At 49.1% G+C, this 19,745-nt stretch overlaps 1 protein-coding gene across 1 annotated transcript in view; it reads right to left on the minus strand.

Moving 5' to 3' along the window:
* The window catches only part of LOC132385393 (histone-lysine N-methyltransferase 2B-like), a 292,547-nt gene that overhangs the window by 153,132 nt on the left and 119,670 nt on the right, over positions 1-19,745 (minus strand). The window lies entirely within an intron of this gene.

The following is a 19,745-nucleotide window of genomic DNA, read 5'->3' on the forward strand; positions in this document are numbered from 1 at the left end:
TTATAACACTCAGGAACAGTCGGGAATGGGGGAATGGGCCACGTGGACATTTAGAACACTCAGTAACACAGTCGTGAATGGGTCCCGTGGACAATTATAACACTCAGGAACAGTCTGGAATAGGTCCCGTAGACATTTAGAACACTCAGTAACATTCGGGAACGGGCCACGTGGGCATTTCGGATACTCAGTAACACAGTCGAGAATGGGTCCTACGGTCAGTTAGAACTGTCAGTAACACAGTCAGGAATCGGCCACGTGGACATTTAGGACACTCAGGAACAGTCGGGAATGGGCCACGTGGACATTCGGAACACTCAGGAACAGTCGGGAATGCGCCACGTGGACATTTAGAACACTCAGGAACAGTCGGGAATGGGCCACGTGGACATTTAGAACACTCAGTAACACAGTCGTGAATGGGCCACGTGGACATTTATAACACTCAGGAACAGTCGGGAATGGGGGAATGGGCCACGTCGACATTTAGAACACTCAGGAACAGTCGGGAATGGGTCCCGTGGACATTTATAACACTCAGGAACAGTCGGGAACGAGCCACGTGGACATTTAGAATACTCAGTAACACAGTCAGGAATGGGTCCCGTGGATATTTAGAACACTCAGTAACAGTCGGGAATGGGCCATGTGGACATTTAGAACACTCAGGAACAGTCGGTAAAGGGTCCCGTGGATATTTAGAACACTCAGTCACACAGTCGGGAATGGGTCCCACGGACATTTAGAACAGTCAATAACACAGTTGGGAATGGGCCACGTGGACATTTCGAATACTCAGTAACGCAGTCGGGAATGGGTCCCGTGGATATTTAGAATACTCAGTAACACAGTCGAGAATGGGTCCCGTGTATACTTAGAGCACTCAGTAACAGTCGGGAATGGGTCCCTTGGATATCTAGAACACTCAGTAACACAGTCAGGAAAGGGTCCTACGGACATTTAGAACGCTCAGTAACACGGTCAGTAATGGGCCGCGTGGATACTTAGAACACTCACACAGTCGGGAATGGGCCATGTGCACATTTAGAACGCTCAGGAACACAGTCGGGAATGGGACACGCGGACATTTAGAATACTCAGTAACAGTCGGGAATGGGCCACGTGGACATTTAGAACACTCAGGAACAGAGGGTAATGGGCCACGTGGACATTTAGCACACTGAGGAACAGTCGGTAATGGGCCACGTGGACATTTAGAGTCGGTAATGGGCCACGTGGAAATTTAGAACACTCAGGAACACAGTCGGGAATGGGTCCTACGGACATTTAAAACACTCACTAACAGTCAGGAATGGGTCCCGTGGACATTTAGAACACTCAGTAACAGTCGGGAACGGGCCACGTGGGCATTTCGGACACTCAGTAACACAGTCGAGAATGGGTCCTACGGTCAGTTAGAACTGTCAGTAACACAGTCAGGAATCGGCCACGTGGACATTTAGGACACTCAGGAACAGTCGGGAATGGGCCACGTGGACATTCGGAACACTCAGGAACAGTTGGGAATGCGCCACGTGGACATTTAGAACACACAGGAACAGTCGGGAATGGGTCCCCTGGATATTTAGAACACTCAGGAACAGTCGTGAATGGGGCACGTGGACATTTAGAACACTCAGGAACAGTCGGGAATGGGACCCGTGGACATTTGGAACACTCAGTAACAGTCGGGAATGGGGGATTGGGCCACGTGGGCATTTCGGACACTCAGTAACACAGTCGGGAATGGGTCCCGTGGACATTTAGAACGCTCAGCAACACAGTTGGGAATGGGACCCGTGGACATTTAGAACGCTCAGTAACACAGTCGTGAATGGGTCCCGTGGACATTTATAACACTCAGTAACAGTCGGGAATGGGGGAATGGGCCACGTGGGCATTTCGGACACTCAGTAACACAGTCGAGAATGGGTCCTACGGTCATTTAGAACGGTCAGTATCACAGTCAGGAATGGATCCCGTGGATATTTATAACACTCAGGAACAGTCCGGAATGGGTCCCGTAGACATTTAGAACACTCAGTAACAGTCGGGAATGGGCCACGTGGGCATTTCGGACACTCAGTAACACAGTCGAGAATGGGTCCTACGGTCATTTAGAACGGTCAGTAACACAGTCAGGAATCGGCCACGCGGACATTGAGAACACTCAGTAACAGTCGGGAATGGGTCCCGTGGATATTTAGAACACTCAGTCACACAGTCGGGAATGGGGCCCACGGACATTTAGAATAGTCAATAACACAGTTGGGAATGGGCCACGTGGACATTTAGAATACTCAGTAACACAGTCGGGAATGGGTCCCGTGGATATTTAGAATACTCAGTAACAGTCGGGAACGGGCCACGTGGATATTTAGAACACTCAGGAACAGTCGGTAATGAGTACCGTGGACATTTAGAACACTCAGGAACACAGTCGGGAATGGGTCCTGTGGACATTTAGAACACTCAGTAACAGTCGGGAATGGGCCACGTGCACATTTAGGACACTCAGGAACAGTCAGGAATGGGACCCGTATATATTTAGAACACTCAGGAACAGTCGGGCATGGGTCCGGTGGATATTTAGAACACTCAGGAGCAGTCGGGAATGGGCCACGTGGACATTTAGAACACTCAGGAACAGTCGGTAATGGGTCCCGTGGACATATAGAACACTCAGGAACATTCGGGAATGTGCCACGTGCACATTTAGGACACTCAGGAACAGTCGGGAATGGGCCACGTGGACATTTAGAACACTCAGGAACAGTCGAAAATGGGCCACGTGGACATTTAGAACACTCAGGAACAGTCGAAAATGGGCCACGTGGACATTTAGAACACTCAGGAACAGTCGGGAATGGGCCACGCGGACATTGAGAACACTCAGTAACAGTCGGGAATGGGTCCAGTGGATATTTAGAACACTCAGTCACACAGTCGGGAATGGGGCCCACGGACATTTAGAATAGTCAATAACACAGTTGGGAATGGGCCACGTGGACATTTAGAATACTCAGTAACACAGTCGGGAATGGGTCCCGTGGATATTTAGAATACTCAGTAACAGTCGGGAACGGGCCACGTGGATATTTAGAACACTCAGGAACAGTCGGTAATGAGTACCGTGGACATTTAGAACACTCAGGAACACAGTCGGGAATGGGTCCTGTGGACATTTAGAACACTCAGTAACAGTCGGGAATGGGCCACGTGCACATTTAGGACACTCAGGAACAGTCAGGAATGGGACCCGTATATATTTAGAACACTCAGGAACAGTCGGGCATGGGTCCGGTGGATATTTAGAACACTCAGGAGCAGTCGGGAATGGGCCACGTGGACATTTAGAACACTCAGGAACAGTCGGTAATGGGTCCCGTGGACATATAGAACACTCAGGAACATTCGGGAATGCGCCACGTGCACATTTAGGACACTCAGGAACAGTCGGGAATGGGCCACGTGGACATTTAGAACACTCAGGAACAGTCGAAAATGGGCCACGTGGACATTTAGAACACTCAGGAACAGTCGAAAATGGGCCACGTGGACATTTAGAACACTCAGGAACAGTCGGGAATGGGCCACGCGGACATTGAGAACACTCAGTCACTCAGTTGGGAATGGGTCCCGTGAATATTTAGAATACTCAGTAACACAGTCGGGAATGGGTCCCGTGGATATTTAGAATACTCAGTAACACAGTCGAGAATGCGTCCAGTGTATATTTCGAGCACTCATGAACACTCGGGAATGCGCCACGTGCACATTTAGGACACTCAGGAACAGTCGGGAATGGGCCACGTGGACATTCAGAACACTCAGGAACAGTCCGGAATGGGTCCCGTAGACATTTAGAACACTCAGTAACAGTCGGGAATGGGGGTATGGGCCACGTGGGCATTTCGGACACTCAGTAACACAGTCGAGAATGCGTCCTACGGACATTTAGAACGGTCAGTAACACAGTCGGGAATGGGTCCCGTGGATATTTATAACACTCAGGAACAGTCCGGAATGGGTCCCGTAGACATTTAGAACACTCAGTAACAGTCGGGAATGGGCCACGTGGACATTTAGAACACTCAGTAACACAGTCGTGAATGGGTCCCGTGGACAATTATAACACTCAAGAACAGTCTGGAATAGGTCCCGTAGACATTTAGAACACTCAGTAACAGTTGGGAATGGGCCACGTGGGCATTTCGGACAATCAGTAACACAGTCGAGAATGGGTCCTACGGTCAGTTAGAACTGTCAGTAACACAGTCAGGAATCAGCCACGTGGACATTTAGAACACTCAGTAACACAATCGGGAATGGGACAGGCGGACATTGAGAACACTCAGTAACAGTCGGGAATAGGTCCCGTGGATATTTAGAACACTCAGTAACACAGTAAGGAATGGGTCCTGTGGACATTTAGAACACTCAGGAACAGTCGGGAATGGGTCCCGTGGATATTTAGAACACTCAGGAACAGTCGGGAATGGGTCCCATGGACATTTAGAAAAGTCAATAACACAGTTGGGAATGGGCCACGTGGATATTTAAAACACTCAGTAACAGTCGGGAATGGGCCACATGGACATTTAGAACACTCAGGAACAGACGGTAATGGGCCGCGTGGACATTTAGTACACTGAGGAACAGTCGGTAATGGGCCACTTGGACATTTAAAACACTCAGTAACAGTCAGGAATGGGTCCCGTGGACATTTAGAACACTCAGTAACACAGTCGGGAATGGGTCCCGTGGATATTTAGAATACACAGTAACAGTCGGGAACGGGCCACGTGGACATTTAGAATACTCAGTAACACAGTCGGGAATGGGTCCCGTGGATATTTAGAATACTCAGTAACACAGTCGAGAATGCGTCCAGTGTATATTTCGAGCACTCATGAACACTCGGGAATGCGCCACGTGCACATTTAGGACACTCAGGAACAGTCGGGAATGGGCCACGTGGACATTCAGAACACTCAGGAACAGTCGGGAATGGGGGAATGGGCCACGTGGATGTTTACAGCACTCAGTAACATAGTCGGAAATGGGTCCCGTGGACATTTAGAACACTCCGTAACACAGTCGGGAATGGGTCCCGTGGACGTTTAGAACACTCAGTAACACATTCAGGAATGTGTCCTTTGGACATTTAGAATAATCAGTAACACAGTCGGGAATGGGACACGCGGACATTTAGAATACTCAGTAACAGTCGGGAATGGGTCCCGTGGATATTTAGAACACTCCGTAACACAGTCGGGAATGGGTCCTACGGACATTTAGAACGGTCAGTAACACAGTCAGGAATGGGCCGCGTGGACATTTAGTACACTGAGGAACAGTCTGTAATGGGCCACGTGGACATTTAGAACACTCAGGAACAGTCGGTAATGGGCCACGTGGACATTTATAACACTCAGGAACACAGTCGGGAATGGGTCGTACGGACATTTAAAACACTCAGTAAGTCAGGAATGGGTCCCGTAAACATTTAGAACACTCAGTAACAGCCGGGAACGGGCCACGTGGACATTTAGAACACTCAGGAACAGTCGGGAACGGGCCACGTGGACATTTAGAACACTCAGGAACAGTCGGTAATGGGCCTCGTGGACATTTAGAACACTTGGGAACACAGTCGGGAATGGGTCCTGTGGACATTTAGAACACTCAGTAACAGTCGGGAATGGGCCACGTGCACATTTAGGACACTCAGGAACAGTCAGGAATGGGACCCGTATATATTTAGAACACTCAGGAACAGTCGGGCATGGGTCCGGTGGATATTTAGAACACTCAGGAGCAGTCGGGAATGGGTCCCGTGGACATATAGAACACTCAGGAACATTCGGGAATGCGCCACGTGCACATTTAGGACACTCAGGAACAGTCGGGAATGGGCCACGTGGACATTTAGAACACTCAGGAACAGTCGAAAATGGGCCACGTGGACATTTAGAACACTCAGGAACAGTCGAAAATGGGCCACGTGGACATTTAGAACACTCAGGAACAGTCGGGAATGGGCCACGCGGACATTGAGAACACTCAGTCACTCAGTTGGGAATGGGTCCCGTGAATATTTAGAATACTCAGTAACACAGTCGGGAATGGGTCCCGTGGATATTTAGAATACTCAGTAACACAGTCGAGAATGCGTCCAGTGTATATTTCGAGCACTCATGAACACTCGGGAATGCGCCACGTGCACATTTAGGACACTCAGGAACAGTCGGGAATGGGCCACGTGGACATTCAGAACACTCAGGAACAGTCGGGAATGGGGGAATGGGCCACGTGGATGTTTACAGCACTCAGTAACATAGTCGGAAATGGGTCCCGTGGACATTTAGAACACTCCGTAACACAGTCGGGAATGGGTCCCGTGGACGTTTAGAACACTCAGTAACACATTCAGGAATGTGTCCTTTGGACATTTAGAATAATCAGTAACACAGTCGGGAATGGGACACGCGGACATTTAGAATACTCAGTAACAGTCGGGAATGGGTCCCGTGGATATTTAGAACACTCCGTAACACAGTCGGGAATGGGTCCTACGGACATTTAGAACGGTCAGTAACACAGTCAGGAATGGGCCGCGTGGACATTTAGTACACTGAGGAACAGTCTGTAATGGGCCACGTGGACATTTAGAACACTCAGGAACAGTCGGTAATGGGCCACGTGGACATTTATAACACTCAGGAACACAGTCGGGAATGGGTCGTACGGACATTTAAAACACTCAGTAAGTCAGGAATGGGTCCCGTAGACATTTAGAACACTCAGTAACAGCCGGGAATGGGCCACGTGGACATTTAGAACACTCAGTAACAGTCGGGAACGGGCCACGTGGACATTTAGAACACTCAGGAACAGTCGGTAATGGGCCTCGTGGACATTTAGAACACTTGGGAACACAGTCGGGAATGGGTCTTGTGGACATTTAGAACACTCAGTAACAGTCGGGAATGGGCCACGTGGACATTTAGAAAACTCAGGAACAGTCGGTAACGGGTCCCCTGGACATTTAGAACACTCAGCAACAGTCGGGAATGGGGGAATGGGCCACCTGCACATTTAGAACACTCAGGAACAGTCGGGAATGAGCCCCGTGGACATTCAGAACACTCAGTAACACATTCGGGAATGTGTCCCTTGGACATTTAGAATAATCAGTAGCACAGTCGGGAATGGGTCCCATGTATATTTAGAACACTCAAGAACAGTCGGTAATGGGCCACGTAGACATTTAGAACACTCAGTAACATAGTCGGAAATAGGCCACGTAGACATTTCGAACACTCAGTAACAGTCGGGAATGGGTCCCGTGGACATTTAGAACACTCAGTAACAGTCGGGAACGGGCCACGTGGACATTTAGAACACTCAGGAACAGTCGGTAATGGGCCTCGTGGACATTTAGAACACTTGGGAACACAGTCGGGAATGGGTCCTGTGGACATTTAGAACACTCAGTAACAGTCGGGAATGGGCCACATGGACATTTAGAAAACTCAGTAACACAGTCGGGAAAGGGTCCTACGGACATTTAGAACGCTCAGTAACACAGTAAGGAATGGGCCGCGTGGATACTTAGAACACTCAGTTACACAGTCGGGAATGGGCCACGTGCACATTTAGAACGCTCAGGAACACAGTCGGGAATGGGACACGCGGACATTTAGAATACTCAGTAACAGTCGGGAATGGGTCCCGTGGATATTTAGAACACTCCGTAACACAGTCGGGAATGGGTCCCGTGGACATTTAGAACACTCAGTAACACAGTCGGGATTTGGCCACCTGCACATTCAGAACACTCAGGAACAGTCGGGAATGGGGGAATGGGCCACGTCGACATTTAGAACACTCAGTAACACAGTCGTGAATGGGTCCCGTGGACATTGAGAACACTCAGTAACACAGTCGTGAACGGGTCCTGTAGACATTTAGAACACTCAGTAACAGTCGGGAATGGGCCACGTGGACATTTAGAACACTCAGGAACAGTCGGGAATGGGTCCCGTGGACATTTATAACACTCAGGAACAGTCCGGAATGGGCCACGTGGACATTCAGAACACTCAGGAACAGTCGGGAATGGGTCCCGTGGACATTTATAACACTCAGGAACAGTCGGGAATGCGCAACGTGGACATTTATAACACTCAGTACCAGTCGGGAACGAGCCACGTGGACATTTAGAATACTCAGTAACACAGTCAGGAATGGGTCCCGTGGATATTTAGAACACTCAGTAACAGTCGGGAATGGGCCATGTGGACATTTAGAACACTCAGGAACAGTCGGTAAAGGGTCCCGTGGATATTTAGAACACTCAGTCACACAGTCGGGAATGGGTCCCACGGACATTTAGAACAGTCAGTAACACAGTTGGGAATGGGCCACGTGGACATTTCGAATACTCAGTAACGCAGTCGGGAATGGGTCCCGTGGATATTTAGAATACTCAGTAACACAGTCGAGAATGGGTCCCGTGTATACTTAGAGCACTCAGTAACAGTCGGGAATGGGTCCCTTGGATATCTAGAACACTCAGTAACACAGTCAGGAAAGGGTCCTACGGACATTTAGAACGCTCAGTAACACGGTCAGTAATGGGCCGCGTGGATACTTAGAACACTCACACAGTCGGGAATGGGCCATGTGCACATTTAGAACGCTCAGGAACACAGTCGGGAATGGGACACGCGGACATTTAGAATACTCAGTAACAGTCGGGAATGGGCCACGTGGACATTTAGAACACTCAGGAACAGAGGGTAATGGGCCACGTGGACATTTAGCACACTGAGGAACAGTCGGTAATGGGCCACGTGGACATTTAGAGTCGGTAATGGGCCACGTGGAAATTTAGAACACTCAGGAACACAGTCGGGAATGGGTCCCGTGGACATTTATAACACTCAGTAACAGTCGGGAATGGGCCACGTGGACATTTAGAAAACTCAGTAACACAGTCGTGAACGGGTCCTGTAGACATTTAGAACACTCAGTAACAGTCGGGAATGGGGGAATGGGCCACGTGGGCATTTCGGACACTCAGTAACACAGTCGAGAATGGGTCCTACGGACATTTAGAACGGTCAGTAACACAGTTGGGAATGGGCCACGTGGACATTTAGAACACTCAGTAACAGTCGGGAACGGGCCACGTGGACATTTAGAACACTCAGGAACAGTCGGTAATGGGTCCCGTGGACATTTAGAACACTCAGTAACACAGTCGGGAATGGGTCCCGTGGATATTTAGAATACACAGTAACAGTCGGGAACGGGCCACGTGGACATTTAGAATACTCAGTAACACAGTCGGGAATGGGTCCCGTGGATATTTAGAATACTCAGTAACACAGTCGAGAATGCGTCCAGTGTATATTTCGAGCACTCATGAACACTCGGGAATGCGCCACGTGCACATTTAGGACACTCAGGAACAGTCGGGAATGGGCCACGTGGACATTCAGAACACTCAGGAACAGTCGGGAATGGGGGAATGGGCCACGTGGATGTTTACAGCACTCAGTAACATAGTCGGAAATGGGTCCCGTGGACGTTTAGAACACTCCGTAACACAGTCGGGAATGGGTCCCGTGGACGTTTAGAACACTCAGTAACACATTCAGGAATGTGTCCTTTGGACATTTAGAATAATCAGTAACACAGTCGGGAATGGGACACGCGGACATTTAGAACACTCAGGAACAGTCGGTAATGGGCCTCGTGGACATTTAGAACACTTGGGAACACAGTCGGGAATGGGTCCTGTGGACATTCAGAACACTCAGTAACAGTCGGGAATGGGCCACATGGACATTTAGAAAACTCAGTAACACAGTCGGGAAAGGGTCCTACGGACATTTAGAACGCTCAGTAACACAGTAAGGAATGGGCCGCGTGGATACTTAGAACACTCAGTTACACAGTCGGGAATGGGCCACGTGCACATTTAGAACGCTCAGGAACACAGTCGGGAATGGGACACGCGGACATTTAGAATACTCAGTAACAGTCGGGAATGGGTCCCGTGGATATTTAGAACACTCCGTAACACAGTCGGGAATGGGTCCCGTGGACATTTAGAACACTCAGTAACACAGTCGGGATTTGGCCACCTGCACATTCAGAACACTCAGGAACAGTCGGGAATGGGGGAATGGGCCACGTCGACATTTAGAACACTCAGTAACACAGTCGTGAATGGGTCCCGTGGACATTGAGAACACTCAGTAACACAGTCGTGAACGGGTCCTGTAGACATTTAGAACACTCAGTAACAGTCGGGAATGGGCCACGTGGACATTTAGAACACTCAGGAACAGTCGGGAATGGGTCCCGTGGACATTTATAACACTCAGGAACAGTCCGGAATGGGCCACGTGGACATTCAGAACACTCAGGAACAGTCGGGAATGGGTCCCGTGGACATTTATAACACTCAGGAACAGTCGGGAATGCGCCACGTGGACATTTATAACACTCAGTACCAGTCGGGAACGAGCCACGTGGACATTTAGAATACTCAGTAACACAGTCAGGAATGGGTCCCGTGGATATTTAGAACACTCAGTAACAGTCGGGAATGGGCCATGTGGACATTTAGAACACTCAGGAACAGTCGGTAAAGGGTCCCGTGGATATTTAGAACACTCAGTCACACAGTCGGGAATGGGTCCCACGGACATTTAGAACAGTCAATAACACAGTTGGGAATGGGCCACGTGGACATTTCGAATACTCAGTAACGCAGTCGGGAATGGGTCCCGTGGATATTTAGAATACTCAGTAACACAGTCGAGAATGGGTCCCGTGTATACTTAGAGCACTCAGTAACAGTCGGGAATGGGTCCCTTGGATATCTAGAACACTCAGTAACACAGTCAGGAAAGGGTCCTACGGACATTTAGAACGCTCAGTAACACGGTCAGTAATGGGCCGCGTGGATACTTAGAACACTCACACAGTCGGGAATGGGCCATGTGCACATTTAGAACGCTCAGGAACACAGTCGGGAATGGGACACGCGGACATTTAGAATACTCAGTAACAGTCGGGAATGGGCCACGTGGACATTTAGAACACTCAGGAACAGAGGGTAATGGGCCACGTGGACATTTAGCACACTGAGGAACAGTCGGTAATGGGCCACGTGGACATTTAGAGTCGGTAATGGGCCACGTGGAAATTTAGAACACTCAGGAACACAGTCGGGAATGGGTCCCGTGGACATTTATAACACTCAGTAACAGTCGGGAATGGGCCACGTGGACATTTAGAAAACTCAGTAACACAGTCGTGAACGGGTCCTGTAGACATTTAGAACACTCAGTAACAGTCGGGAATGGGGGAATGGGCCACGTGGGCATTTCGGACACTCAGTAACACAGTCGAGAATGGGTCCTACGGACATTTAGAACGGTCAGTAACACAGTTGGGAATGGGCCACGTGGACATTTAGAACACTCAGTAACAGTCGGGAACGGGCCACGTGGACATTTAGAACACTCAGGAACAGTCGGTAATGGGTCCCGTGGACATTTAGAACACTCAGTAACACAGTCGGGAATGGGTCCCGTGGATATTTAGAATACACAGTAACAGTCGGGAACGGGCCACGTGGACATTTAGAATACTCAGTAACACAGTCGGGAATGGGTCCCGTGGATATTTAGAATACTCAGTAACACAGTCGAGAATGCGTCCAGTGTATATTTCGAGCACTCATGAACACTCGGGAATGCGCCACGTGCACATTTAGGACACTCAGGAACAGTCGGGAATGGGCCACGTGGACATTCAGAACACTCAGGAACAGTCGGGAATGGGGGAATGGGCCACGTGGATGTTTACAGCACTCAGTAACATAGTCGGAAATGGGTCCCGTGGACATTTAGAACACTCCGTAACACAGTCGGGAATGGTTCCCGTGGACGTTTAGAACACTCAGTAACACATTCAGGAATGTGTCCTTTGGACATTTAGAATAATCAGTAACACAGTCGGGAATGGGACACGCGGACATTTAGAATACTCAGTAACAGTCGGGAATGGGTCCCGTGGATATTTAGAACACTCCGTAACACAGTCGGGAATGGGTCCTACGGACATTTAGAACGGTCAGTAACACAGTCAGGAATGGGCCGCGTGGACATTTAGTACACTGAGGAACAGTCTGTAATGGGCCACGTGGACATTTAGAACACTCAGGAACAGTCGGTAATGGGCCACGTGGACATTTATAACACTCAGGAACACAGTCGGGAATGGGTCGTACGGACATTTAAAACACTCAGTAAGTCAGGAATGGGTCCCGTAGACATTTAGAACACTCAGTAACAGCCGGGAATGGGCCACGTGGACATTTAGAACACTCAGTAACAGTCGGGAACGGGCCACGTGGACATTTAGAACACTCAGGAACAGTCGGTAATGGGCCTCGTGGACATTTAGAACACTTGGGAACACAGTCGGGAATGGGTCCTGTGGACATTTAGAACACTCAGTAACAGTCGGGAATGGGCCACGTGGACATTTAGAAAACTCAGTAACACAGTCGGGAAAGGGTCCTACGGACATTTAGAACGCTCAGTAACACAGTAAGGAATGGGCCGCGTGGATACTTAGAACGCTCAGGAACACAGTCGGGAATGGGACACGCGGACATTTAGAATACTCAGTAACAGTCGGGAATGGGTCCCGTGGATATTTAGAACACTCCGTAACACAGTCGGGAATGGGTCCCGTGGACATTTAGAACACTCAGTAACACAGTCGGGATTTGGCCACCTGCACATTCAGAACACTCAGGAACAGTCGGGAATGGGGGAATGGGCCACGTCGACATTTAGAACACTCAGTAACACAGTCGTGAATGGGTCCCGTGGACATTGAGAACACTCAGTAACACAGTCGTGAACGGGTCCTGTAGACATTTATAACACTCAGGAACAGTCCGGAATGGGCCACGTGGACATTTAGAACACTCAGGAACAGTCGGGAATGGGTCCCGTGGACATTTAGAACACTCAGTAACACAGTCGGGAACTGGCCTCGTGGACATTTAGAACACTCAGGAACACAGTCGGGAATGGGTCCTGTGGACATTTAGATCACTCAGTAACAGTCGGGAATGGGCCACGTGCACATTTAGGACACTCAGGAACAGTCGGGAATGGGACACGTGGACATTTAGAACATTCAGGAACAGTCGGGAATGGGTCCCGTGGACATTTATAACACTCAGTAACAGTCGGGAATGGGCCACTTGGACATTTAGAACAATCAGTAAAACAGTCGTGAACGGGTCCTGTAGACATTTAGAACACTCAGTAACAGTCGGGAATGGGGGAATGGGCCACGTGGGCATTTCGGACACTCAGTAACACAGTCGAGAATGGGTCCTACGGACATTTAGAACGGTCAGTAACACAGTTGGGAATGGGCCACGTGGACATTTAGAACACTCAGTAACAGTCGGGAACGGGCCACGTGGACATTTAGAACACTCAGGAACAGTCGGTAATGGGTCCCGTGGACATTTAGAATACACAGTAACAGTCGGGAACGGGCCACGTGGACATTTAGAACACTCAGGAACACAATCGGGAATGGGTCCCGTGGATATTTAGAACACTCAATCACACAGTCGGGAATGGGCCACGTGGACATTTAGTACACTGAGGAACAGTCGGTAATGGGCCACGTGGACATTTAGAACCCTCAGGAACAGTCGGTAACGGGTCCCCTGGACATTTAGAACACTCAGCAACAGTCGGGAATGGGGGAATGGGCCACCTGCACATTTAGAACACTCAGGAACAGTCGGGAATGAGCCCCGTGGACATTCAGAACACTCAGTAACACATTCGGGAATGTGTCCCTTGGACATTTAGAATAATCAGTAGCACAGTCGGGAATGGGTCCCATGTATATTTAGAACACTCAAGAACAGTTGGTAATGGGCCACGTAGACATTTAGAACACTCAGTAACATAGTCGGAAATAGGCCACGTAGACATTTCGAACACTCAGTAATACTGTCAGGATCGGGTCCTGCAGACATTTAGAACACTCAGTAACAGTCGGGAATGGGTCCCGTGGACATTTAGAACACTCAGTAACAGTCGGGAACGGGCCACGTGGACATTTAGAACACTCAGGAACAGTCGGTAATGGGCCTCGTGGACATTTAGAACACTTGGGAACACAGTCGGGAATGGGTCCTGTGGACATTTAGAACACTCAGTAACAGTCGGGAATGGGCCACATGGACATTTAGAAAACTCAGTAACACAGTCGGGAAAGGGTCCTACGGACATTTAGAACGCTCAGTAACACAGTAAGGAATGGGCCGCGTGGATACTTAGAACACTCAGTTACACAGTCGGGAATGGGCCACGTGCACATTTAGAACGCTCAGGAACACAGTCGGGAATGGGACACGCGGACATTTAGAATACTCAGTAACAGTCGGGAATGGGTCCCGTGGATATTTAGAACACTCCGTAACACAGTCGGGAATGGGTCCCGTGGACATTTAGAACACTCAGTAACACAGTCGGGATTTGGCCACCTGCACATTCAGAACACTCAGGAACAGTCGGGAATGGGGGAATGGGCCACGTCGACATTTAGAACACTCAGTAACACAGTCGTGAATGGGTCCCGTGGACATTGAGAACACTCAGTAACACAGTCGTGAACGGGTCCTGTAGACATTTAGAACACTCAGTAACAGTCGGGAATGGGCCACGTGGACATTTAGAACACTCAGGAACAGTCGGGAATGGGTCCCGTGGACATTTATAACACTCAGGAACAGTCCGGAATGGGCCACGTGGACATTCAGAACACTCAGGAACAGTCGGGAATGGGTCCCGTGGACATTTATAACACTCAGGAACAGTCGGGAATGCGCAACGTGGACATTTATAACACTCAGTACCAGTCGGGAACGAGCCACGTGGACATTTAGAATACTCAGTAACACAGTCAGGAATGGGTCCCGTGGATATTTAGAACACTCAGTAACAGTCGGGAATGGGCCATGTGGACATTTAGAACACTCAGGAACAGTCGGTAAAGGGTCCCGTGGATATTTAGAACACTCAGTCACACAGTCGGGAATGGGTCCCACGGACATTTAGAACAGTCAGTAACACAGTTGGGAATGGGCCACGTGGACATTTCGAATACTCAGTAACGCAGTCGGGAATGGGTCCCGTGGATATTTAGAATACTCAGTAACACAGTCGAGAATGGGTCCCGTGTATACTTAGAGCACTCAGTAACAGTCGGGAATGGGTCCCTTGGATATCTAGAACACTCAGTAACACAGTCAGGAAAGGGTCCTACGGACATTTAGAACGCTCAGTAACACGGTCAGTAATGGGCCGCGTGGATACTTAGAACACTCACACAGTCGGGAATGGGCCATGTGCACATTTAGAACGCTCAGGAACACAGTCGGGAATGGGACACGCGGACATTTAGAATACTCAGTAACAGTCGGGAATGGGCCATGTGGACATTTAGAACACTCAGGAACAGAGGGTAATGGGCCACGTGGACATTTAGCACACTGAGGAACAGTCGGTAATGGGCCACGTGGACATTTAGAGTCGGTAATGGGCCACGTGGAAATTTAGAACACTCAGGAACACAGTCGGGAATGGGTCCTACGGACATTTAAAACACTCACTAACAGTCAGGAATGGGTCCTGTGGACATTTAGAACACTCAGGAACAGTCCGGAACGAGCCACGTGGACATTTAGAATACTCAGTAACACAGTCGGGAATGGGTCCCGTGGATATTTAGAACACTCAGTAACAGTCGGGAATGGGCCATGTGGACATTTAGAACACTCAGGAACAGTCGGTAATGGGTCCCGTGGACATTTAGAACACTCAGGAATACAGTCGGGAATGGGTCCTGTGGACATTTAGAACACTCAGTAACAGTCGGGAATGTGCCACGTGGACATTTCGAATACTCAGTAACGCAGTCGGGAATGGGTCCCGTGGATATTTAGAATACTCAGTAACACAGTCGAGAATGGGTCCCGTGTATACTTAGAGCACTCAGTACCAGTCGGGAATGGGTCCCTTGGATATCTAGAACACTCAGTAACACAGTCGGGAAAGGGTCCTACGGACATTTAGAACGCTCAGTAACACGGTCAGGAATGGGCCGCGTGGATACTTAGAACACTCAGTTACACAGTCGGGAATGGGCCACGTGCACATTTAGAACGCTCAGGAACACAGTCGGGAATGGGACACGTGGACATTTAAAACACTCAGTAACAGTCGGGAATGGGCCATGTGGACATTTAGAACACTCAGGAACAGACAGTAATGGGCCACGTGGACATTTAGTACACTGAGGAACAGTCTGTAATGGGCCACGTGGACATTTAGAACACGCAGGAACAGTCGGTAATGGGCCACGTGGACATTTAGAACACTCAGGAACACAGTCGGGAATGGGTCCTGCGGACATTTAAAACACTCAGTAACATAGTCGGAAATGGGTCCCGTGGACATTTAGAACACTCCGTAACACAGTCGGGAATGGGTCCCGTGGACGTTTAGAACACTCAGTAACAGTCGTTAATGGGCCAAGTGGACAATTAGAACACTCAGGAACACAATCGGGAATGGGTCCCGTGGATATTAAGAACACTCAGTCACACAGTCGGGAATGGGTCCCACAGACATTTAGAACAGTCAATAACACAGTTGGGAATGGGCCACGTGGACATTTAAAACACTGAGTAACAGTCGGGAATGGGCCAAGTGGACGTTTAGAACACTCAGGAACAGTCGGTAATGGGCCACGTGGACATTTAGAACACTCAGCAACAGTCGGGAATGGGGGAATGGGCCACCTGCACATTTAGAACACTCAGGAACAGTCGGGAATGGGTCCCATGTACATTTAGAACACTCAGGAACAGTCGGTAATGGGCCACGTAGACATTTAGAACACTCAGTAATACTGTCAGGATCGGGTCCCACAGACATTTAGAACACTTAGTAACAGTCGGGACTGGGTCCCGTGGGTATTTAGAACACTCAGTAACACAGTCGGGAATGGGCCACGTGGATATTTAGAACACTCAGTAACAGTCGGGAATGGGCCACTTGGACATTTAGAACACTCAGTAACACAGTCGTGAATGGGTCCTACGGACATTTAGAACACTCAGTAACATAGTCGGAAATAGGCCACGTAGACATTTCGAACACTCAGTAACACAGTCGAGAACGGGCCACGTGCACATTTGGAACAGTCAATAACACAGTCGGGAATGGGTCCTGTAGATATTTAGAACACTCAGTAACAGTCGGGAATGAGCCACGTGGACAATTAGAATACTCAGGAACAGTCGGGAATGGGCCCCGTGGACATTTAGAACACTCAGTAACAGTCGGGAATGGGGGAATGGGCCACGTGAATGTTTACAGCACTCAGTAACATAGTCGGGAATGTGTCCCGTGGACATTTAGAACACTCAGTAACTTAGTCGGGAATGGGTCCCGTGGACATTTAGAACACTCAGTAACATAGTCGGAAATGGGTCCCGTGGACGTTTAGAACACTCAGTAACACATTCAGGAATGTGTCCCTTGGACATTTAGAATAATCAGTAACACAGTCGGGAATGGGTCCCATGTACATTTAGAACACTCAGGAACAGTCCGTAATGGGCCACGTAGACATTTAGAACACTCAGTAATACCGTCATGATCGGGTCCCACAGACATTTAGAACACTCAGTAACAGTCGGGACTGGGTCCCGTGGGTATTTAGAACACTCAGTAACACAGTCGGGAATGGGCCACGTGGACATTTAGAAAACTCAGTAACACAGTCGGGAATGGGTTCCGTGGATATTTAGAATACTCAGTAACACAGTCGGGAATGGGCCACGTGGACATTTAGAAAACTCAGTAACAGTCGGGAATGGGCCACGTGGACATTTAGAACACTCAGTAACACAGTTGAGAATGGGTCCCGTAGACATTTAGAACTCTCAGTAACAGTCGGGAATGGGGGAATGTGCCACGTGGGCATTTCGGACACTCAGTAACACAGTCGAGAATGGGTCCTACGGACATGTAGAACAGTCAGTAACACAGTCAGGAATGGGCCATGTGGACATTTAGAACACTCAGTAACACAGTCGGGAATGGGACACGCGGACATTGAGAACACTCAGTCACTCAGTTGGGAATGGGTCCCGTGAATATTTAGAATACTCAGTAACACAGTCGGGAATGGGTCCCGTGGATATTTAGAATACTCAGTAACACAGTCGAGAATGAGTCCCGTGTATATTTAGAGCACTCAGTAACAGTCGGGAATGGGTCCCATGGACACTTATAACACTGAGGAACAGTCTGGAATAGGTCCCGTAGACATTTAGAACACTCAGTAACAGTCGGGAATGGGCCACGTGGACATTTAGAACACTCAGTAACAGTCGGGAATGGGCCACGTGGACATTTAGAACACTCAGTAACACAATCGGGAATGGGTCCCATGGATATTTAGAACACTCAGTCACACAGTCGGGATTTGGCCTCCTGCACATTTAGAACACTCAGGAACAGTCGGGAATGAGCCCCGTGGACATTCAGGACACTCAGTTACACATTCGGGAATGTGTCCCTTGGACATTTAGAATAATCAGTAACACAGTCGGGATTTGGCCTCCTGCACATTTAGAACACTCAGGAACAGTCGGTAATTGGCCACGTAGACATTTAGAACACTCAGTAACATAGTCGGAAGTGGGCCACATAGACATTTCGAACACTCAGTAATACTGTCAGGATCGGGTCCCACAGACATTTAGAACACTCAGTAACAGTCGGGACTGGGTCCCGTGGACATTTGGAACAGTCAATAACACAGTCGGGAATGGGTCCTGTAGATATTTAGAACTCTCAGTAACAGTCGGGAATGGGCCACGTGGACATTTAGAACACTCAGGAACAGTCGGGAATGGGTCCAGTGGATATTTAGAACGCTTAGTAACACAGTCGGGAATGGGCCCCGTGGACATTTAGAACACTCAGTAACAGTCGGGAATGGGGGAATGGGCCACGTGGATGTTTACAGCACTCAGTAACATAGTCGGGAATGTGTCCCGTGGACATTTAGAACACTCAGTAACAGTCGCGAATGGGTCCCGTGGACATTTAGAACACTCAGTAACATCGTCGGGAATGGGTCCCGTGGACATTTAGAACACTCAGGAACATAGTCGGAAATGGGCCACGTAGACATTTAGAACACTCAGTAACAGTCGGGAATGGGTCCCGTGGGTATTTAGAACACTCAGTAACACAGTCGGGAATGGGTCCCCTGGATATTTGGAACACTCAGGAACAGTCGGGAATGTGTCCCGTGGATATTTAGAACACTAAGTAACGCAGTCGGGAATGGGTCCCATGGTTACTTAGAACACTCAGTAACACAGTTGGGAATGGGTCCCGTGGATATTTAGAACACTCAGTAACACAGTCGGGAATGGGCCACGTGGATATTTAGAACACTCAGTAACAGTCGGGAATGGGCCACGTGGACATTTAGAACACTCAGTAACACAGTCCGGATCGGGTCCCACAGACATTTAGAACACTCAGTAACACAGTCGGAAATGGTTTCCGCAGATAGAGTGGCTTGTA

This window comes from Hypanus sabinus, assembly GCF_030144855.1.
Source record: "Hypanus sabinus isolate sHypSab1 chromosome 1 unlocalized genomic scaffold, sHypSab1.hap1 SUPER_1_unloc_2, whole genome shotgun sequence".
NCBI classification, from domain to species: Eukaryota; Metazoa; Chordata; class Chondrichthyes; order Myliobatiformes; family Dasyatidae; genus Hypanus; species Hypanus sabinus.